We start from the raw sequence: 22,463 nt of genomic DNA on the forward strand, positions 1-22,463 counted from the left end.
TATATGCTTCTGAGATTTCATAATTAAGAGATTATAACCCAGGCTCAGAGGGAAGTAAAGTACCTGACTGATGCGTGACCAGGACAGATGGAAGCAAATCCTGACATTGACAGAATCTGCTTCAAAGACAGCACACAACAGAGTCAGTGTAGATCTTACTAGAACTAGCAAAAGAACACAGTCAAAAAGCACAAACAATAGCATATGAACTGTGCTGCTTGTCTGTTGCATGTATGACTTAGATACTTTGCATCACAAGACTCAATGTATAGTTGTACAACTCAGTCAGAGTACTGGACTTTGGCAAGGACTGCAGATCAAATCTGAAGAAAACAGATATGCATTGCTGTGACACTCTGCATATGTTAATGGCAGAAACTTGTATCCTAAGTTTTATATGCTTCATAAATAAATAATTAAATTATTAGAGTGATAAGACGGATCAACAGGAAAATATGTTGTTCTTCCCCAGAATAAATAAGATTAATAAAGGGGAACTGGCATGATGTATTACATACAAGGTGCTTGTCTACAGTGTTAGTGATGCATGATTAGTTAATATTCTAGGTAACAAAACATAGAAAGCTGGGAGTAGAGTGCAATGTCCATTCCCAGTACTCTGCCCCTGGAAGGAAGCTCTAGCATAGGTATCAAAATGGTGTTGGTGACCCTGTGAAGACTGAAGTATCAGCCAACTGTCTTATTCAAACATAGGGAGTCATGCTCAACTGCAGGTTTCATTACAAGAAAATGACATGGGCATGACAGGTTACCTGATACTGATACCACTGTATGGTAGCATCCACAGTGCTGACCCTAAAACTTAATCATACCTTGGAAGAAGGGGCCTAGGTAATCTCACAGTGATCACTGCAAGTGGGAGGCAGATAAGAGAGAAGAGTGTTGGTTTGGTGAAACTATACATCAGGAAAGAACATCCCACCTCCACGCAATGAGTAAATGTGACATACTAGTTGAAAAGCTGATGACTAAAATTACATCAACTGTCAAAAAGGTAGTCAAGACAGGAAAGGAAACAATAGGAAGTACGAGGCTATAACAAAATTAAGACTTGTGCTTCATGTTCAAGTACTAACAACAGTGGAGCATGAAGAGGGCTGTACGTGTACAGTAACAAGCTGTCAGATAAGGTATTTAACAATGTTCACATGTATGTATTCTGATCGTAACTCAGGAGAAGGTTAATAATTTCATTATACCTGCCAATGAAGGGTATGTTAATTAAATTCTTACCTGGCAGTTAATGCCAAGGACTAAACCTGTGCACTGTTAATGACCTTATTTCCTGTGCCCTGGGTACATGGCTTGATTAATGACCTTATTTCCTGTGCCCTGGGTACATGGCTTGATTAATGACCTTATTTCCTGTGCCCTGGGTACATGGCTTGATTAATGACCTTATTTCCTGTGCCCTGGGTACATGGCTTGATTAATGACCTTATTTCCTGTGCCCTGGGTACATGGCTTGATTAATGACCTTATTTCCTGTGCCCTGGGTACATGGCTTGATTAATGACCTTATTTCCTGTGCCCTGGGTACATGGCTTGATTAATGACCTTATTTCCTGTGCCCTGGGTACATGGCTTGATTAATGACCTTATTTCCTGTGCCCTGGGTACATGGCTTGATTAATGACCTTATTTCCTGTGCCCTGGGTACATGGCTTGATTAATGACCTTATTTCCTATGCCCTGGGTACATGGCTTGATTAATGACCTTATTTCCTGTGCCCTGGGTACATGGCTTGATTAATGACCTTATTTTTTGTGCCCTGGGTACATGGCTTGATTCCTTCCACCCTCCTTTGCCTACTGTGTGATTTTGATCAACTCACTCAACTAGGGTCTTCCTGGGTAGCCCCTGAAAAGGGACCGTTGTGTCCAGTAGGCTTACTGAGTCAACAAATAGGTAAAAAAAAAAAAGATCATAAGAATAGCATAATTAATACACATGAAAAGATATAATTTGAATGAAATGTCTGAATGTCTATGAGTCTATACAAGTGGATGGGGAACAGGAAATTTACACTGGGCCTGGCACCCATGTCCATTATAGATAGAGGTAGCTTATAAATGCTTGGCCCTCAATGTCCTATTTGGATGCAGTTCATCATTATTCTTTTGGGAAAACTTGGCTAGGCTTAGAAAGGCCCCTTGGGTCATTAGCCTAATAACAGTCTATGAATCTATGAATCTAAAATAAGTTTGTACAGCAAAATAAAGGAATGAAGGAACTAAATACACATAATATTTTGACTCTCTACATTATGTATTCACCCAAATAACTCCTTGGTAAAATAAAAGTATATAGTCAGCTCTTGGCTGATAATAAGCAAGAGGAAAAGACAACTGTACCACCTAATTTCTCCTTTTCAGTTTCCAGCCATATCCAAAATTTCTTACATCAGTTTCCACCTATCTGTCCAATCATTTCAAAGAAAATTATCCCATATTTTCCAAATCATTCCAAATCATTCTTTTCCATTTCTATGACTATTCTACTTAATAAATTGCATTCTTCCACCTACATTACTATAATAACAGTTAGCTGCAAACTAGCATTTTTCCTGACTCCACAGGCAAGAAGAGGCATTTGAATGTTTCCTATACAAAATTTAGAATATGTACTGCTAATAACAGTCCTAAACTTTTCTTATAATACAGGCCTTATTCAAATTATATTAGCTGGAATATGTTAGTTCACATCCTTATCATATCCATTGGAACACTGCTTCCCCTCCCTACAGAAAGTTAAAGGTTCAACAGTCACTGCTAGAGTTATTATTCTAATCTCCACTTTAATATTTAAGGCTGTGCATCTTAAATATTGTCCCACTAGCTCATAAATTCATACTCTTAAATTAAAACTTACTTTTAAATTAAAACTTACTTTGCAGTGGTACCTCTTGAGATCCCAGGATTAGGTTACCATTACATTAATGAGGTCTGCCTTTGGCCTACTTGTGGATGACAAAGCATTCAACAAGGGTGCTCAGTAGTAATGGAACCATTAGTTAATTTGAGGATTATTTAGCATTACTTTATCAATACAGATGCTGTAAGAACAACAGCTTATGTGATTTAGCATAATTTTCCATTTTATATAGTTAAACTTAATCCATTGGTTAACAAACTTTTTCACACTGTGACAGCAATGTAGAATTTTTGGCAGGGGGCACCTATTGTGAAACAAGTACAAAGTTAATTTATATTTGCCAATGAGTGAGAAACAAAGCTACAATGTTATTACAATACTACATTAAGAAAAACAATATAAGCAAGTTTTCAAATTTTCATGGTTACTGGAAAAGAGGTTATGTAGTACCACTTTATAAACACGTAAATAAGTAAGTGCCATCAAACTCTTTGGCAATATGTATGACATCAAGTCTCAGCAGATGCTTCAGGTATACACTGATGAGTAATACCGTCTTCAAGTTTGTTGAAACAGGACACATTTCAACATGGTTTCAGTAAGGATACATCATGCCTCAATAATCTTGCTCAGATCTTTTCTGATATGACAGATGCAATGTGTGAGGAAATGTCAGCTGATGTCATTTATTGGGATCATTTAAATTCTTTTAATATACCACCTCAAAAAGGTATTCTACCGAGCTTAGAAAGCATTAAAGTAAACTAGAAAAGAGACAACTCCACTGGCATAGAGGGGTAAAGATCCTGCTATTACACTGGGGACCCAAGTTTGATTAGTAGTTTGGGAACTCGATTGATTTGGCAAGGGGAGGAGGGGACAAAGATGGCTTTGCTGACTCACCTCTCTTTGGGGGAGAGAATTTGGGGATGCATGTTTTCAGTGCATGGTCCTTTTGCATAGTCCCTTGTGGATGCAGAGACCACACAAGAGTGCTAGCTTCCAGCAGAACAGAGCAATCCTGAGGGTATACGTTAGTTTCAGAAGTGAAAGACATGAATCAGCTTATCGGGCATGCATCTTGGAGTTAGGGAATATAAGCAAAAAAAAAAAAATACTGCTCAGCTATTCCTGGGAGGAACAAATGGGCAGAGCTCTCCTTCCTCCCGGGGGAATAAATGGGTAAACAAATCAAGCAAAGGAAGAGGCTTTATGCTTATAAGGGCAGGAACAGAAACAGCCTCTCCATCCAAAAAATACAAATTTGGATATCTAGATGATTAACAAATAAAGAATTTCAGATGAAGTCAAATCAAAGCTCATCAGTACCCCCAGGGGTAGGTTTATCGCCCTTACTGTTTGGCTTATTCACATAAAACAGTAACAGTTGCAACAATGTATGGTGCCCAGAGTTTGCTAATGACTATAAACTTGCTTAAATCATTTAAAATGTAAATGATCAAATGGTTCTACAAAATTTTGTAGATTCTATATACACATGGACATGTGAAAATGGGTTAACTTTTAATGTTAACAAAAGTTGTGCAATTCAGTTTGCTGCAAATAACAGTATGCATACATCATTAATATCTGCAGACCATACAAGTAGATTTGGGTACTATACTACTTAGTTTGCATAATTTTGTTGGGAATGTGAATTATATAATTCAGAGGTGCTTTCTTAGAATTTGTGTAGTACTTTGTTCAGGCAGTTAAAAATTGTGATCCCTTTTACTACATCAATTATGCTTTCAGTTATAGAGTATACTGATAATATGTACAGGCAACCCACAGCCTTAATTATAAGACTTAAAAATATTAAAAAATTCTATACAAACAGAATAAGAGGTTGCAGAATTATGCTTTATTTGGAATGTCTTGAAAAAATTAACTTTCCTTCTGTGTACTATGGACTCATCAGATGTGAATTAATCTATATATTTTCCTCTGGTGAAGCCGTGACATATTCTCTTTCTGTTTTTTCATGAAGTCTCATGTGATCTTTTACATCTACCAGAGCTACCACCATCTCAATCAGATTCTAAGCACTGTATCTTTTTTAAGAGTCAGATGAAAAATAACAAAAAAGACCCTTTGAGATTATATAATCAACAACATGAGCCATCTACCCTAGCTTTTACGAAAAGTTGATTCATTAAATGACTTCAGAGAAAGATGGGATTTTAAGTTGATAGAAATAAATTTAGAGCAAAATCAGCAAGATTTGTATTTTTCAACTGCTTTATGTAAGGCTTAGAGCCGGTAAATTATTACAATGAATACTGACCATTGACCCACTCATTGAATTATATAATTAATTTATAATTATGTTTTTAAAAAATTCTAAATGTGCTTGGTTTGAAATGAAGTGGTACTGGTTGTGCTCAGGAAGTTATGGATTTTAGGTGGGAGAATATTTGTGGCATATTCCCATTCTGGGAGTATGATTCCAGGACAAAAGGATAAAGTAAAGATATAAGTGAAAGAGCAATATTTAAGGAGGCATTTTAAGAAATATTATGAGAAGTGTGTGAGGTGTTGGAGGGTTAGACAGTGGCAGTTCAGACAGAGCAGTACGCATATAGTCAATACAAACAGATCTGAAGTGAAATTTCTGAAGGAAACTATAGCAGTCAGAGACAGGATGTGAGAGTGCTATGTAGGAATATGAAGGATTACAGGGAGGTACAATGAGATAGAGACATATTGGAAGTGAAGCAGTAATCCTCTAATATACTGCAACTGTAATCAGAAGTTTAATTGATGCTTAAAGTGTCCAACAGTGTTTAAGCAGCTGAGTTATTGTAGGGACTTGGAAATGGCTTGATTTCAGTCTGAACAGTTTAATACATTTGACTATCAAGATTGTTTTTTAGCTACAGTGTGTCTAATTTGTTAGCTTTAACCACAATCTTTGTTACTTATACAAGGAAAAAGAGTACATGATAAATGCAGTTTTTAGTAGTTATCCATAAATACCTCTTGTCTCAGAGGCAGATTTGATCTTTAATTTCAAAAGACATTAGAAGACTGTCATTTCTTCATAGGTAACATTTTAATAAGATAAAAGTAATCTTAAATTGGAATATGTATGTTACAAAAGCTTGCTTATGCATCCACAGTATCAGAATAATTATGAAAAGGAGATCTGTTAATATTTTTTAGTGATCCACGAAGATTTTTTTTTAGTTAGCCAAAAAGGAGTAATACTAGACAGGGACAGACAGAAAGATTTTGTCTTTTTAAAGAATGAAGTGAATAAAACAGGACATTGCTAACTGTTTGGGAATATGGATATGAAATTCCATCTCTGTGGTATATTAGCAAGCATTATGACTACATGAATATTCTTCCAGAAATGAGTTTGGAGTTTGTATAAGTGTAAAACTAGTTGAACCAGGTGGCATAATGTAGAGAGTCAATGTAATTTACATTTGAGCTGGTGAGTCCAATTAACATTTAACATACTAAGCATTACAAAATATACTTTTGGTGCCCAGGGGGCCAAGTAATTAAGAATGGAGTTAAAGGCATGCAAGAAAGAAAGAAAGAAGGGGGTTGATAAATTGAGGCACTATATTGTTTACCATTGCCTTTAAGTATCAGTAGAGCTACTAATCATTTAAGATCAGAGTCAGAAATGTACCTTTAGCTATCACACAAGGAGATGTCTAATCTTTTACCAGTAAAATGCCATACTTAATTTTTGTGCTAAGGTGGTCCATTTCAGGAGAGCTACACGTGTTAAGGATATGTGGTAGTAGGCAGTCAGTCTTTCAAGCCGCAGTTCTACAAAAGCAAGTCTATCATGATTGTGACTGATGACCCACGCCTTTATTGTATCCCATTTATTAACAATGTCTGTGCATTTAAGGTAAGCAAAGCAAGGCTTTCTGAGACAGGTAGGAATCAGGTCAGACCAATGTATGCTGGAGCAGAAATGTTCATAGATGATTACTAAGCCTTTTATATAAGACTAATCAAATTTATGGGTCTATGATTTCCCAAGTCTATAGATGGTCTCCCTTTATGTAGAGATATGACTGTTGCTGTCCTCCACTCTGTCAGGGCAAAGACAGTCCAGTGGCTGTGGTCAAATAGAGATCCTAATGGGCCTGATAAGTCCTGATTTAAACTGTTTAAGAGGCAACCTGATATACTGTCAGGCCTCATTGAAGCTGTGTTTTTAGCTTTGGAGAGCACAGTGACAACCTGTTCTTTCATGATAACTGGCAGTGGAGTGGTGGAGGGTATTTCTTAGAGGAGAACTGAGGGTGATGGGAAGGTGAAATTTGAGATGAATCTAATGGCCAGTGGATTTGCCATGTTTTCTGGCTGAGTATAGATGATGCCATCTACAGCTAATTCCCACATTGTTTTGTGTTGCTCTTAAGATTGTGGACATAACTGAAAAATGCCTTATGGTTATCCTTAGCTTTGGAGGCTATTTTTACCTCAAAGTCTTTTTTAGAGACTTGACTAGTTCCCTAATTCCCTTGTTTAGACTAATGTGGGACTTACTGCTCTGTTGTGCACATTCCCTCTTATTTATCAACAGGATTTTCTTTCTTTTATTTTACAACCTATTAATACCAGGGTTTCACCAGGGTAGCTTGTTTTTGCAGTTTGACCTGAGTTTATTTCGGTCTGGTACTGCAGTTTCTATGCAGTTGTTTTTATGGTCTGCATAGGTTTCCGTGTTTTCTAGATTTGGGGGAGCTTGGAAACTAACTATTCCATCACTTAATAAGGGGTAATTTGCCTTAGAGAAATTTGTAATGTTTTTGGGGTTAGGTGGGGGGACTAGTTCATTTCACAGGAGGCTGCTTTGTGATCTGATCTTACCAGTGAGGGCATAACAGTAGGTGGAGTGCAGCACTCTCCCACATTTGTGAGTATCAGATCTAGGATATTTATTCCTAGTGGGAGTGCAGACTAGCTGCTCCAGGGCATTTGCATTTATAAAGTGAAAAAATGTTTGAGTCTACATGTTAGTCATCATGCATGCTTTCCATGCATGCTTTCCAATTAATGGAAGGGTAGTTAAAATAATCTATGAGTATGGTATTGGAGAGGGTGGGGAGTGATTCTAGTAACTTCAAGTATGTTGTTTGGGATTCCCAGTTCATAGTGGGGGACCTGTAGCTATCAAGAATATGATAATGTATTTTTCCCTTGCTTAGTTGGACATGGAGTAGCTGAAGCATGTCATATTGTTTGACCAACCTTAAGATGTGCTTACCTTTATGTAGGTAGATACACCACATTTCACTCTCATTCAGTGGGTGTTCAGAATATATGAAAGACATTACAGCCATGCACTGCTGGAGTGCTTTCTGTGGCTTTGAACCATGTTTCAGTAACTGCACAGATGTCAGCATTCTCCAGGGTGAGGAGAGCTTTCAGGGAGTGCAGTTTGTTATTGAGGCTTCTAGCATTGAGCAGTAACAACTTTAGCTTGTTCTGAGTAGCCTTTGTTATATTAGGAGGTTTGTCTATTTTCCATTTAGCAATGCCTAAAAAGAGCACTCTAGGGAGGGATAATATTTTGGCCAATATCTGAAAGCCTAAAGGTAACAGGTGCAGACCATTCCTGGCAAAGCAGCATGGCCTATCAACCATGTCCTCCCAGGATGACAAGTATTGGACCCCTTTGGTATGGCACCAGTAACTAAGCCAATTATTACAATTAATCATTTTCTGCTGGTATTGTGTCATCATCATTGGAGACAGTAGAATGCTGCTCAATGCTAGGTTCATACCTGCCTGTAAGACATATTCTGAGACCTCAAGCATGTCTCTCTTTATATACTCCAAGGAGGTACATCTCAGGTCATTCACGCCCACATGGACTATGACTGAGTCATACTGGTACTTAAGGGTAAGTGATCTGAGTGCTTGCAAGATCTGGCAAATCCTGGACACTGACAGACTAACTGTAACCTTCCCCTTATAAAAACTGGTAAGAGGGACATCAGTGTGTCTGACAGTGGCGTCTCCTATGACCAGAATTTTGGGTTATGGAGTGTTTTGCCTTATGGGCTTGGTAGTGGAGGCACAGTGAGATGTGGCTTTATGTGTTGTGGTCAGAATTGTCTTGTTTGTGTACAAGCAGAGTTTCTGAGGACTGTGCCTGAGAGGCCCTTGAAATTTCGGTAAGTTACATATGAGCATCTCCACATGTGTGGGTCTCTGTGTGTGGTCATTTGTGGGTATAGTAAGTGATATGTGTGTGAGTCGCTAGCAACTTGTTTGTTGCTTTTGTGTCTGCATGTAAGAGTCTAGCCTCCAATGTCAGTGTGTAACTACATCTCTCACATGTACATTTGTCTGTTTGAGAATCAAGTGGTTGGTACATAAGAGAATTATTACATTGCCTCAGGATACTCATGTCCACCAAGCTGGATGCAGAGATCACAGGAAAGTTCCCATCCATGGTTGCAGGTCTTACTATGTACTTGAAAGAAAGGAGTGGCAGATGTTTGTAACTGGATAAGGGAAGGGTGCTTATATGGTGTAATCTGCAGCTAACCTAACCAGTGATGCTGCACAACACAAAATTAGATGCTCTCTGAGCAGCAATAGTCCTGGGTGTTATAATAAGGTAACCAGCACAGCAAACTTTCATAGTATAATGAAAATAAGCAATGTTTCCAGATGTTTGCATCTATACAGATGCTGGCACAGAGAGGCAGCTCAGTGCAAATGTGCTGAATATATATAAAAGTACTGGAAATAAAGAAAACTGGCTGAGCCCTCTGGCCAATATGTCTATACTTAGAGCCCTTTTGTTTGCTTCCCAACTCAGATAGACCAGGTAAACACCTACTGCCACTAAATGAATAATCACAGTCCCCCTAATGTAAAAGCACTGTAAAGGAGTGTCTGGATTAAATTATTAATATGTGTGTATAAAAGTAAATAAAAATAAACAATAGCTAAATTTTATTTGTTTACATTGGTGTATATATATATACACACTTTTTGCATACAATATATATATTTATGTTTATTTATATATATATATATATATATATATATATTTTTTTTTTTTTACTATATTTATTACATTTATATTTTATGTGTAAAAACATTAGGGACTTTTTAACAACAACATATTCATGATTTTTAGTGCATTTTTATACAAGTTTAATTTATACATGTACATTCTTAAGAAACAGTATTTACAAAGTTTTCCATTTGACATTAGAAGTATTCTGGTGATGGTATCAAGCAATGGAGTGTATTCAGCTCTTTGTTGTTTTGGTGCTTTAAATGGGGGAAAAAATTTGTATTAAGTTACATGACATTTGTCAATTATTCACTTTAAGCAATTATTCACTTTAAGCAACAGTATATAAGAGGGTTCATTGTTGTAAGTGATTGTTTTCTGATGAAGTCATAAATTGACGAAAAGCGTGTAACCAGTGTTGTTGCGTTTAAAAATAAATATTCTTTTCTACCTTGGATTTACCTTATTGTGAGCTGTTTTCTATTACCAGCCTTTGGTGTTGCTGCCTTTGGACACGTTTCTACAGTTTTTGGTTTGTTATTTTGGTTTGTGTGTTGTTTCTGTGGTTTGGATTAAAATACTACCACAAAAAAAAAAAAAAAAAACTTAAGGCTACAGATACAACAGTATACTTTGAATAGGTTATAAAAGTGTGATAATTCAATAAAAGTGTTTTGCTTTGTAGAAATGAGACAACAGCCACTCTTTTGTAGAGAATTTATAAAGTTACTGAAAACAAGATAACCTGATTAATAAGCCCTCCAACCAATGAAACAATTACATGCAGGAATCTCAAGTCTGTTCCTCCAACCTATATAGACCAGGCTACTACCTAGTACCACTAGATGGAAAATCCACTGACCTCTTAATGCAAAAACACAGAAAAGTGCTTCCTAGAATGTAAAAAATACAGTACTTTATCTAACAGCTCAGAGATAATGAATTCAGAGCAAGTAAATTAGTAGAACAGACAAGAGTCAATATGCACTTTTTTTCAAAATAAGCACAGCAAAGCTGAATAAACAATTCAAGATATAAACAGCAGTATAGACAGTGGGGACTTTATAAGGCTCAATTTACAGTAAGGGTGGGCAACTTAAAATCACCAATTTTAAACAGAACATTAAGAAATGGGAGGGCAGGTGGAAAAACTAATTAGCAGAGTCATCAACAGTGTTTGTAGTTTTTGCAGGCTTGGAATCTTATTAGAAAAAATGAATCCACAGAAATTCCATCTCTATTTAAGTATCACTCAAGAAATGAATTACCCGATGAAAAATACATGTGAAATGTGTAGCTTAGATAGTCTAAGTGCCAATCTTGCACATAGAACAAAAACACCAGGCCAAGCAGATTTCTTAAAACAGAAAACAAAATGGAGGAGGTAAAGCAGAAAACAGTTCTATCAGTTTAAGCAACTTACAGACAAAAAATATAGTTTTACTTTCTTCACCCAGCAGGGTGTCACTAACAGTGCTTGTAGTTTTTGCAGGCTTGGAGCCTTATCAGAAAAGACAAAGACCCAGAAATTCTCTGTATATTTAAGAATAATGGGAATCTAGGTTTTAAACCAATCTACCACAAATATACAGAGAAGATTAAAGAAGTGTAGAGTGAAATGAGCTTTTGTGTTTTTATTTAGTTAGTTAGTTATTTTTTCTTTACCATTTGGGAGGGTGGCCTAATGGTTAAGGTGTTTGCCACACACACAAGGGGTAGGTTTGAATCATCTCACAGGATACTCTAGGCTTAAAAAAATGGCTCAAGGGCAGTTAGCCTATGAACCTATTTGTTGCCTGTATTAGTCACACTAGGCCAATGGTCTCTTTTCAGGGGACACACAAGGTGATATTCTTATTTACTCCGGGAAATTTTGCATGGACACTGGGGAGGTCCCTTTCTGTTTTGTCATGAAGTGCCATGGAATCTTTTACATCTACCACAGCTATCACAGTCTCAATCAGATTCTAAGCCCTGTATCTATTAGGTAGAAATTTCAAGATGAGCAGGGTGAATGAGTACATTTGGCAGTAAGTGAGAAAGGTGTTTTATTTGAAGCATAGTAAAGTGAGTGTGTTAAAAAAGAATTATAAGTTCATAGGTTTATAGTTATATAACAACCACCAGGGTCTTTATAAGACTAGCTATGGACAATCCAAAGACAATCCAACCCAATTAAGCCCCTATGTTTAATGGGTGTTTATTAGGAGGGGATATATTAGGAAATTTCTAGAGATTATGTTGGAGGGGTGTTAGTTTGGGCATTATTATCTACCTCTATCTATCAGAGACATGGTGGCCAGACTTGGGGTGAATTTCTGATTTCCCAGTCATTGGTCAAGGTTATGCTTAAAAAGAATTAGGGATGTACTCTGCTTCACATGGATGGAAAACCTGTTCCAGAACATGGGGATCCCCTGAGACACATATCTGTCTCATCAACATGTCTTATTTATGTCACAAGACAAATTTAAATATTTGGATCTAGTGGCTCTGATGATATCCATTCTGTGAATGTGCAAAAGGTCCATCAGAGCTGGAACCATGAATGCCTTGTATGCCAGGCACACAGAGACAGAGTATAGAGATAGGGCTTTAAGATGATCTGTACAGGACAATGTGTTTATACCTTGGATACTTCTGGTAAGGAGCTTTTGTGGGCATTCTAACTATTGGATATGTCTAGTTCAGTACATGCCAAAGTGGAATTATAGTCAATGATGTGTCTCATAAGGGCCAAATAAAGTGGCAGTATGATTTCTTTGCATCTGGAGTTCATGATCTTACTTATAAGTTGGATGACATAGAATGATGTTCTTACTACCATGGCCACATGTGGTAAAAGGCCAGAAAACCGTCTACACATGTTCCCATATCCCTGACTATCAAGTCAACTTTTAGAGGTAACTTATCGATGGACTAATTAGCCTGGATGGCAGTTTTGCCAAATGGCACTATAATGCATTTCTTTGCATTGTATTTTTTTAGTCTGTCACTTTGGCACCTGTAATTCGTCCGTGTTAAACCCTCCCATAAGATATTTGTATCATGGGAGGAATCTATGATAGCTCCCCATTTGCATTCATTTATAAACTTGGTTAGACAAAGGCCCTTGACATTAGCCTTTACTCCAGGTAGATGGCAAATAGGAGCAGTTCCAGCACTGAGCCCTAAAGTATCCTACTGATGAACAGTCTCTTAGTGGAGGTGGTATCACCATTCCTGACTTCCTGGGTCTTGTCTGTGAGCCAGCTGGCAATCCAGTGAGTTATGTAGGAGTTTATGCCCAGTTCGGTGAATTTGTCAACTATATCCAAGTGGGGTATTTTATCGAAAGCTATAGCCAGGTCCATTAGGTGGTATGCACCTTAGTCCCCTCATCCATTGCCTTTGTGACTGTCTCAAAAAAAGTCCACTAGATTTAGTAAGCATGACTTTCCTTGATAAATCCAAACTGGGTTGGGTCCAGTATGAGAAGACTGCCTATGTCTTTGTTGATCATTTCCATGATAATTCATTCCATGATTTTGCATATTAGACTAGTCAGATTAATAGGTCTGTAGTTTCCGGGTTCGGTTGATGGTCCACCCTTTTGAAGTGGGATAAGCATTGCAGTCCTCCATTCTCATGGTACAAAGCCTGTGTTTAAGCTATAGTTGAAAAGTGCCTCAAGTGGTCTTGATAGGTCATGTTTCAAGCTATTTAGTTGTCATCTTGGGATATTGTTGGGGCCTACGGAGGCTATATTATTGGCCTTTGTGAGCACCACCAGGACATGCACCCTGTTAATTGTTGGGGGGGGGGTATGCTAGTAGGTATTTCATTGGGGGATGCAGTAGGGGAGTGGGGCTGAAGTTTTAGCTGAATTTGTCAGCCAGCAAATTTATTATGTCACTGTGCTCAGTGAAGGTGACATCATTGACCACCAGTTCATCAAACTGATGTGTGCTGCTTTTGAAGTTTCAGGCATAGCTGTAGAAGGCCTTGTGGTTATCTTTAGCTTGTGAGGCTACTTTGACCATGTAAATGGCCTTGTTGGACTTAGTTAGTCCTCTTACTTTCCTGTTTACTTTAATTAGAGGGCTCTTATCATTATGGGAGCTGCTCTTCTTGATTTGAGTCATGACTTTTTTCTTTTGTTATATACCATTTTAAGGTAAGGATTCCACCAGAGTGGCTTGTTTTTACTTACTTCTAGTAGGTACAGCAACCACTATATAGCCAATTATATATCTCTGTGTTTACAGGTCTCTGTTAACAATTCTGCATAGGTTGTTGTGAACTCAGGGTTCTGAGGGGCATTGAATTTTGGCAAACTATCACTTAATAGGATGTAATTTGCTTCTGAATAATTCCTGTTACTGGGTTTGTTGGGGTTATCAAGTTCATTTTTATTTCATAGCAGACAGCTTTGTGGGACAACCGGGGGGGGGGGTGGAGTACAGTGCTCTTCCATATTGATGAGTACCAGGTCCAGTATGTCTGAACCTTTGGTTGGTTTGTGCACTATCTAGTCAAGGGTATTTGTACTTAGGTCCAGGAATTGTTGTGCCTGCGAGTGAGGTAGTGTAAGTTTCCCAGTTTATAGAGGGGTAGTTAAAGTCTCCCATAAATTGGGTGTTCATTTTAATGAGGACTGTCACCAGTAGGTCTAGATACCAGCTATGAGATTCTAGGGACATAAAGGATGACCTATAAATTGCTAGGATATAGTATGGGATTCTGTCTATGGTGATTTTTATGTGGGTAAATTCCAGGCCATCAACCTGTTTAACCAAAGTAGTTAAGCGTGTTGCTAATACAGATGGAAGTTGGAAAGAAAACAAGAAGCAGTACGTACACCAAGCATGTATTTACTGTTGCTTTATGGTTACAGATGCACTGATACTTAATTATAAGGGATGAAATATTCAAAAATGGACTAGAGAATCTGAAGAAGAAATTTCATGATGGGGTTTAGCACAGTGAAGATGAAGCACATGCTGTATATACTTGTGAGTGTAGGAATGGCACAGCTACATGCTAATTTGTACAGTTAATGAAGGAAATGAAACTGAATGGTAACAGAACAGAAGAAAACAATGTTCTTCCCCCTTACTTACACTGCAGGTGTGATATGCCCACACACTCACATACACACACATATCTATATCTATTTATCTCTATATGTGTATATGTATGTATATCTATATATTTAATATATATATATATATATATATATATATATATATATATATATATATATATATATATATATATATAGGTCCACTTTCAAATTTCAAAATCCCAAAACTTCAAACCTCTATATACCAAAGCCCAGAGGATCGAAGTTTTGGAATCTCAAAACTTGTCAATGGAGATCGCTGTACAGTGCGGAACAGGAACTTTACCATTCTCTTCACTGTAGTGCGATCTCAGAGTTGGTATATTTAAGTAGCAGGTGGCACAGAGGGGCTTGCCCCCTGCATAAATGTGAATTCTGAACTTTTGTTTTAGATTTTTTTTTTTTTTAGTTTCATGATTCCAAAACTTTGATCCTCTGGACTTCAGTATTTAGAGGATCAAAGTTTTGTGATTTCAAAATTTGAAAGTGGATCCATATGGGTCTACTACACATGATAGAAACTTCTAAAGTTTTGCTGCATAGCAATCTATTAAAATCGACTAAATTTCAACATACTAAATTGTAAACAATAGACATTGAAACATAAAACACCAATAACTAACCCTTTCCAGAACATAAAAACTACTTACGTACCCTCTTAACAGAAACTGGACGATATAAAACTCCACCCCCCCACCCCAACTATATATACTAACTCCGTGATTGCACTACAGTGGGTAAAAGGGCAAATACCTTTTACTTACCTTACAGTAGTCTACACGCTGCCAATACTATGTCGAAATTTAGCATTGTTAAGGTTTCAATCTTATGAGTTTCAGTCAAGTGAGTTTTCAGTATTTTGAATTTTCGATGTTATGGTCTCAGTCAAATGAATTTCAGTCAAATGAAATTTCGATCATGTGTAGTAGACCCATCCATATATATATATTTGTGTGTGTGTGTGTGTGTGTGTGTGTGTGTGTGTGTATACATGTACATAGATATATATATATATATATATATATATATATATATACACACACACACACACACACACACACACACACACACACACACACACACACACAGACACAGACGCACACAAACACACACACACACATATACATACACAAACTTATATATATTTTTTTAAGGAAGTTCATGGCTGATGTCTGACTAAAGTGAAAAGCGTATTCCATAATTTTGAAATAAGTTGTATAATATATATTTATATTTAATCTTGTTTCTCAGTCTGCTGTTAACAGCCCCAGCAGTGCTTTTCAAGCAATGACTTTCAAACAGAACTCAATTAAGCATCAACTTACAGACAAGGTAAAGGTTATCTCTAGGGAATACATAAGAAGCAGAATATACTTCGATAAGTTTTCCTATCCCATTCTTTCCTGGTGGGAACTCATTTTGCCTTTTCATCTCTGGCTACAAAATATAACAGTGTATTAAATACATGGGTCAGTACGGTATAGACTTGTAGTGACTAGACTTGCTCTGTAGAACTACAATGGCTACAGGATACACTTTGTTTTTTGACTTTGGTAGATACACTACTCTGGTCAAAGTTTAAACTACTGCCTATCCTTGTTCTGAGATCTTTAATGATAATGTTATTTTTTTATGATTTAGTAATTTATTTTATACCCACATGTTATGCCTTTTTTGCAAATGCTTATAATGTTACATTGACTGACCTTAAAGGTGAGGTCATTTGTATTTACTGGATATATATCTTCTTAAGTCATCATACAGCATGCCAGTAGCTTTTACTGAAGTAATTATATTACCCATCTTGCACTTAGCATATTTGGTTATCCAGAGTCCAGTTCCTATGTTTATATCTGAAATAACAGTCCAAATGGAAATGTTATCAGTACGGAGTCGTCTGGAACACTGCTGATAATCCCCAATGTGATAGACAGGAAACTCCCCATCCTGTTGCTTAACTAGTCTTTTGTCCACTGAATTTTATATGGATTGTCTCTTACATTAAATTTGTCAAATGTGTCCTTCTTTGGAGTAGCACTGAATGCTTTAGCAAGACAAAGATAATCAACATAAACTGTTGCTACTTCATTATGTTTCTTTTAACTCATTAGTGAATGCTACACATTGCCAAAGGCAAAAGCTTCCTTTAGCAAATCCATACTGTCATATTGCTAACATAAGCAGGTTGGATGTCGTTCTGGATAAGCAGTCTTATGACTCTATCTTCGATTTCACATGTAATACTTTTTAGGAGGTAGATGTAAAATTGTTTGGGTCTGATGTGACCTCTACTTGGTACATACACTTTATAAATTAGTAATAGCATATCCTGTTGCAGTAGGTCAAGCGTGTCATCACATGTAAACATTCTGTTGAACTTTGATAGGGGCTTAGTTAGATTTTCCTTGAGTCTGCATAACAAGCTATACATCTGCTGGTCCCAAGGAACTAGAAATTTCAGTTTAGCTTGTGTCAGTAGTTATCATATCTTTTTGATAGCATATTCACTTTGTCTGCACCTGAAGGATCACTTTTTTGTTATATTCACAATTTCCCCTTTCAATTTTCTAACATAACTAAACAATAAGTTATTACTGCTTTTAACCTTTCAGACATAGTTGAGCAGATAGCTCAAACTGAAAGATTTCATGTGAAATATAAGTGGTTTCCCTATTTTTTAATCTAGCCTCGTATTTGTGGCCAGATTCGTTTTGAAAGGTAAATCACGCTTTTATTAAGTTGCATTATCTTATTAGTTTTGTGATTCCAACAATGGGCTTTGGTTGAATTTACTCGTACATTTGTGTCTTACATTCATGAATGTAGAAGTGTATATCATAGAAGTACCCTGAGCAGATTAATTTGCTCCAGTGGTTGTAAAACTCACTGCCTCTCATTCATCCTGTCTCTTTCTTATCTTCGCATCTGTCACTCTTCCTCTCCTTTCTACTTCTCTTCCCTCTGCATGTCTCTCTTGCCATTTCTCTGTCTTCTCCTCACTGTACTGCACTTGCTTCTTCTAATGTCTTCGGACCTCTCTATATAATGATATGCTGTTACCCCTGTAGCATAAGCAGTCTCAGTCATTATGGCTATATTTTATCCAAAAACTCTTTTTCCATCTGTGTTTTCATGTAAACTGCTTCTTGAACTAAATGTTGCAGCATATTCTTGCATCTATAAATATGTATAACGTTTTTATCATATTCTTGTATCTGCAAAATTGTTTTGCTTACATGATGTTTACCCAGGCTGTGCCTACAGATGGCCCATTAAGATCAGTGCACTACCCCTGTAAGCAAATATAAATACACAAACATCCCAGTCTATTTTCATAAGTATGTTATTCATTGTATCATAATTTCCCTTGGTAAAGTCTATGAAGCCCATTCTATTTAAGGCTAAGTTTGATTTTACTCTGCGAAATAAGATGATGGCATTATAATCTGTGCCGGTTATAAAGGTGTAACATTGCCAAGAGTATAACAGGATGGGTTCGTCAATATGATATCTAAGATAATTAATATTTTGCTGCATGTATTTGATGCTGTTTACTTTACCCACTCAGTGTTCAACAAATTAAAAAAATCTCCTACAGAAATGGTTGTATTGATTCTTACATTCTAGAGTTTACTAAATAACAAAAAAACAAAAAACAAACTAGGCAAAAATAAAAACAAAAAGGTGAGGAGAACTGACCATGGGAACGTAGAATCAGTTACAATTCAATAAATTTTGTAACTGGTTCTACATTCTAGAGTTTAATCAGGAAATTCTCATCCTTTGATAGGAACATAAATGGTATATTCCATATAATGATATTAATTATTGTATGAATAACTTCTAGTCCTGCATTGGTTTTTTTTTTTGGCTTCTGGATGTTAGGAGTACCTTTACAAATATTGCAAATTCCTCATAAAATTATTATGCTCTCTAGGGGGCACAGTGCAAAGTATTTAGTATTCTGCATGAAGATTACTTCATGGTATGTAAGGGCATAGATGGTGTACAGTTATAGTGAAGCATTTTAGTAGAGAATTATTATTTTATTTTGTTTTGTTTTATTTTATTTGCACTTGTTTACCATAGAACTACCACTGGCCAACAATAATTGCACTAAGGGCCCGGGGGCAAATGCTCCAAAGTAATTTTACAGGCATAAGATAGATACTTGCAGTTTACCATTGCTCGAGAAACATTATCTATCTATTGTCACGCACATAACTTATAACAGAAAAATACATTTAAGCTCACTGCATAGATGTTGATGATAGTGAGGGACACTGATGGTAATGACCAGAAACTACACTTAAAAATCACAAGCATACGTCCTGTATTTCATCTCAGGAAAATGGAACTTCATTTTTTTCTGCACCATAAATCTGTTTCTCTAAGGACAGTAAGCATTCTCCAATGTAGTCTAGAAGCTTAACATAGTGCATGATATTTACCATTATATATAGAACAAATGTTCTAAATACAGTCAGACACACAACTTACAAAACAAAGAGAAGAAAATAAATTTAATTTTACATATGATAATGACAGTGGCTAGGGAATTTTATGATACATATTTGAAGCAAAATAGGCATTGAGGCACATAAAGAAACAAAAGTTATGTACTTAGCATAATGATAGACTGTGTTGTCTTCTTTTCATCTGGTTTAACATGTGGGTTGTTGGATCTTCGGTGCCTTATACCAAAGTTTTGGATCTAAGAGCTCTGAGTCCCCTTATCCGCAATTCCAATCTCCTCCCTGAATTACCTCAGCTAGAGTTTGCTGACTGACCAAAAAGGGTCTATATTATATTATCAAAAAGACAGGTCCACGAACGGCACTTACATCAAAAATGCCGTTCAGCGAATTCACTACAGCCCCCCACACCCCCTGCTAATTATGTATACCAACTCTGAGATCGTACTACAGTGAGGAAAGGGCAAATTTTCCGATCTTCATTGTACCGTGATCTCACTATGAACAGTTCGCTGAACATCATTTTCAATGTAAGTGCCGTTCATTGACCTGTCTTTTCGATAATTTAATATAGACCCGACCAAAAGTGGTGACACACTGTATTGGAGAGGACAAGGAAGAAAATACGTTAAACACTATATAGAGTAAGAGTTATAAAGGGGTCAGACAGGGTCCAAAGGAGGACTGGCCAATTCCTAGAAAGAAACAATGAAAATTTAGCAGGGAGAAGAAGGGAGGGGAGTTGAACCAGATGAAAAGAGGACAACATGGATCTATTGTTATGGTAAGTGCAGAATTTTGTATCCAATGTTTTTTTTTTCATCTGAATCAACATGCAGGACAAATTCCCAAGCTAACTGACAGGGATCTGGGTCATCTCAAGTAACAACATTCCTGAGTATGGGCAGAGCTGAAAGATGTGTAAATTCTAGAATGCACATCTAACTTGTAGTGAGATACTATGAGATGAAGACCAAATTGCTGCAGCGCATGTCACTGATAGGCACTGTTTTTGCAAATGCTGTTGAAGTTGCTGTTGCTCTGGTAGGATGAGCCTTAGGCTTTGATTGTAAAGGCATACCTCGTAATTGACTGACAAATGAAATGCAGTCTGCTAGCCATTTTGAAAGGGTTATCCTAGATACTGATTGTCCCAGTTTTTTTTTTTCTTGGAGAAGGATATAAACAGTTGATCAGATTTTCTGAAATTCTTAGTACTATGGACACTGTCTGTGTACAACTAAGCTACATAAAGTATGTTCTCCTTTGTTGGTAAAATTTGGAAAGAAAACTGGTAAATCAGTTTGTTGGTGCAAGTTAGACTGAAGCTACTTTAGGAAGAAATGAAGAGTTTATTTTCAGTGATGAAAAATAAGGAGTGCCTGTAGTTCTGACACATTTTTAGAAGAAATGGCCACCTGAAAAATAAATTTTCATGAATGAAACTTTGTAGCTACAAATGCTGTTGGTTCAAAAGGTTTTTGGGTTACTAATTAGGCTAAAATAGTAAGGAGGGACATGATCATGAGGTGAGGGTCTGAATTTAAAAAGTACCTCTAAGAAAGGTTTTTGTCACTTAGAGAGAAGCAATCAAAGCATTGTTTAGCCATATATGAATGTTTGAAATGGCTACTAATTGTACTTTAATTGTAGAATAACTTGACCCAGCCATACATAGTTCTGAAAAAAACTCCAGAGTTTCTGATGGAGGAGCTGAAAATGGGTCCAGTCCCTGAGAAGAGGCCCAAATGGAAAAGCACTTCCATTTGTTCTTGTACGTCTTTTTGGTTAAGTTTCTTTGAGAGGAAGATACAATATAGACTACCAGGTAAGAAATCTTGACATCTCTAGGAATTGTTAGAATTGGAGAAACCAAGCAGTCAGCTTTAGGGTCTTGAGGTCCAGGAGGCATAGCCTGGATTGGTGAGGGAGGAGATATGGAAATGGATCCACAACCCATGATGGGTGAACTAGGTGAGGCCAAATAAAGGGTTACCATACCTACAGAGGTCAGACATTAGCAATGAGGATTACACTAGTCCTGCACTCCATAGCATGCTGAATGAACTTGGTGATCAGGGTAATTGGCTGGAAGGCATAAAGAAGATCTGGGTGCCAAGTATGGACTACAGCATCTCCTGGTGACTGTCCTTGTGGAGGGATGAGGGCAAAGTAACTTTTCCACTTGTTGTTTAGGTATGAAGCAAAAAGATTGCAGCAGGGTTGGCCCCAGTGGTTGACAATCTCCATTCCCACTGTTTTGTTTAGAGACTATTCATGAGGCAATAGTATATTTTTGCTCAGTGTGTCCACTAGGATGTTGGACGTCCCATGTATGTGCATTGATACTAAAAAGTGACTTGAAGACATCACCCACCGCCAAACTCTCATAGCTTCTTGGCAAAGAGGTAGGAGGGAGGTACACCCTGTCTGTTGATGTGCCGAACTACTGACATATTATCCAGGTGTATAGCAATCACATCCTTAGGTAGAAGGTCTTAAAATGCCAGCAACATAAGGAAGACCGTTCTTAACTCCTAGACATTGAGATGAACATTGGCTTCTATTCATGACCATGTTCTCTGGACAGTCTTCTCTTTGAAATGCACCCCACATGTGCGCACGTGCCCACACACACAAAGACACACACACACACACACACACACACACACACACACACACACACACACACACACACACACACACACACACCGGAGAAGGGAAGCATCCATGTTTACTGTGTCTGCCCTGAGTTACTGAAATGGGAAAAAGCCGCCACTGAATGTGGTCTCTCCAGACCTGAGTCAAGCATACTCTGTAGTGGAGGGGATGCTGTTTTGTGACCCTGGTGCAGCAAGTGTCCACTGTAGAACTCTCATGTGATATCTGGCTAAAGGCACCATCACTATAGAAGAAGCCATTAGACCTAGGAGCAACAAGCATGGAGTCTGGGATGTCTTACCACATGGAGAGCTA

General features: G+C 37.3%; 1 protein-coding gene across 1 annotated transcript in view; it reads left to right on the forward strand.

Moving 5' to 3' along the window:
• LOC122797026 (collagen alpha-1(XXI) chain-like) overlaps nt 1-22,463 on the forward strand; it is a 1,114,432-nt gene that overhangs the window by 891,181 nt on the left and 200,788 nt on the right. The window lies entirely within an intron of this gene.

This window comes from Protopterus annectens, chromosome 3.part0 (assembly GCF_019279795.1).
Source record: "Protopterus annectens isolate FY-2018-M chromosome 3.part0, PAN1.0, whole genome shotgun sequence".
Taxonomy (NCBI): domain Eukaryota; kingdom Metazoa; phylum Chordata; order Ceratodontiformes; family Protopteridae; genus Protopterus; species Protopterus annectens.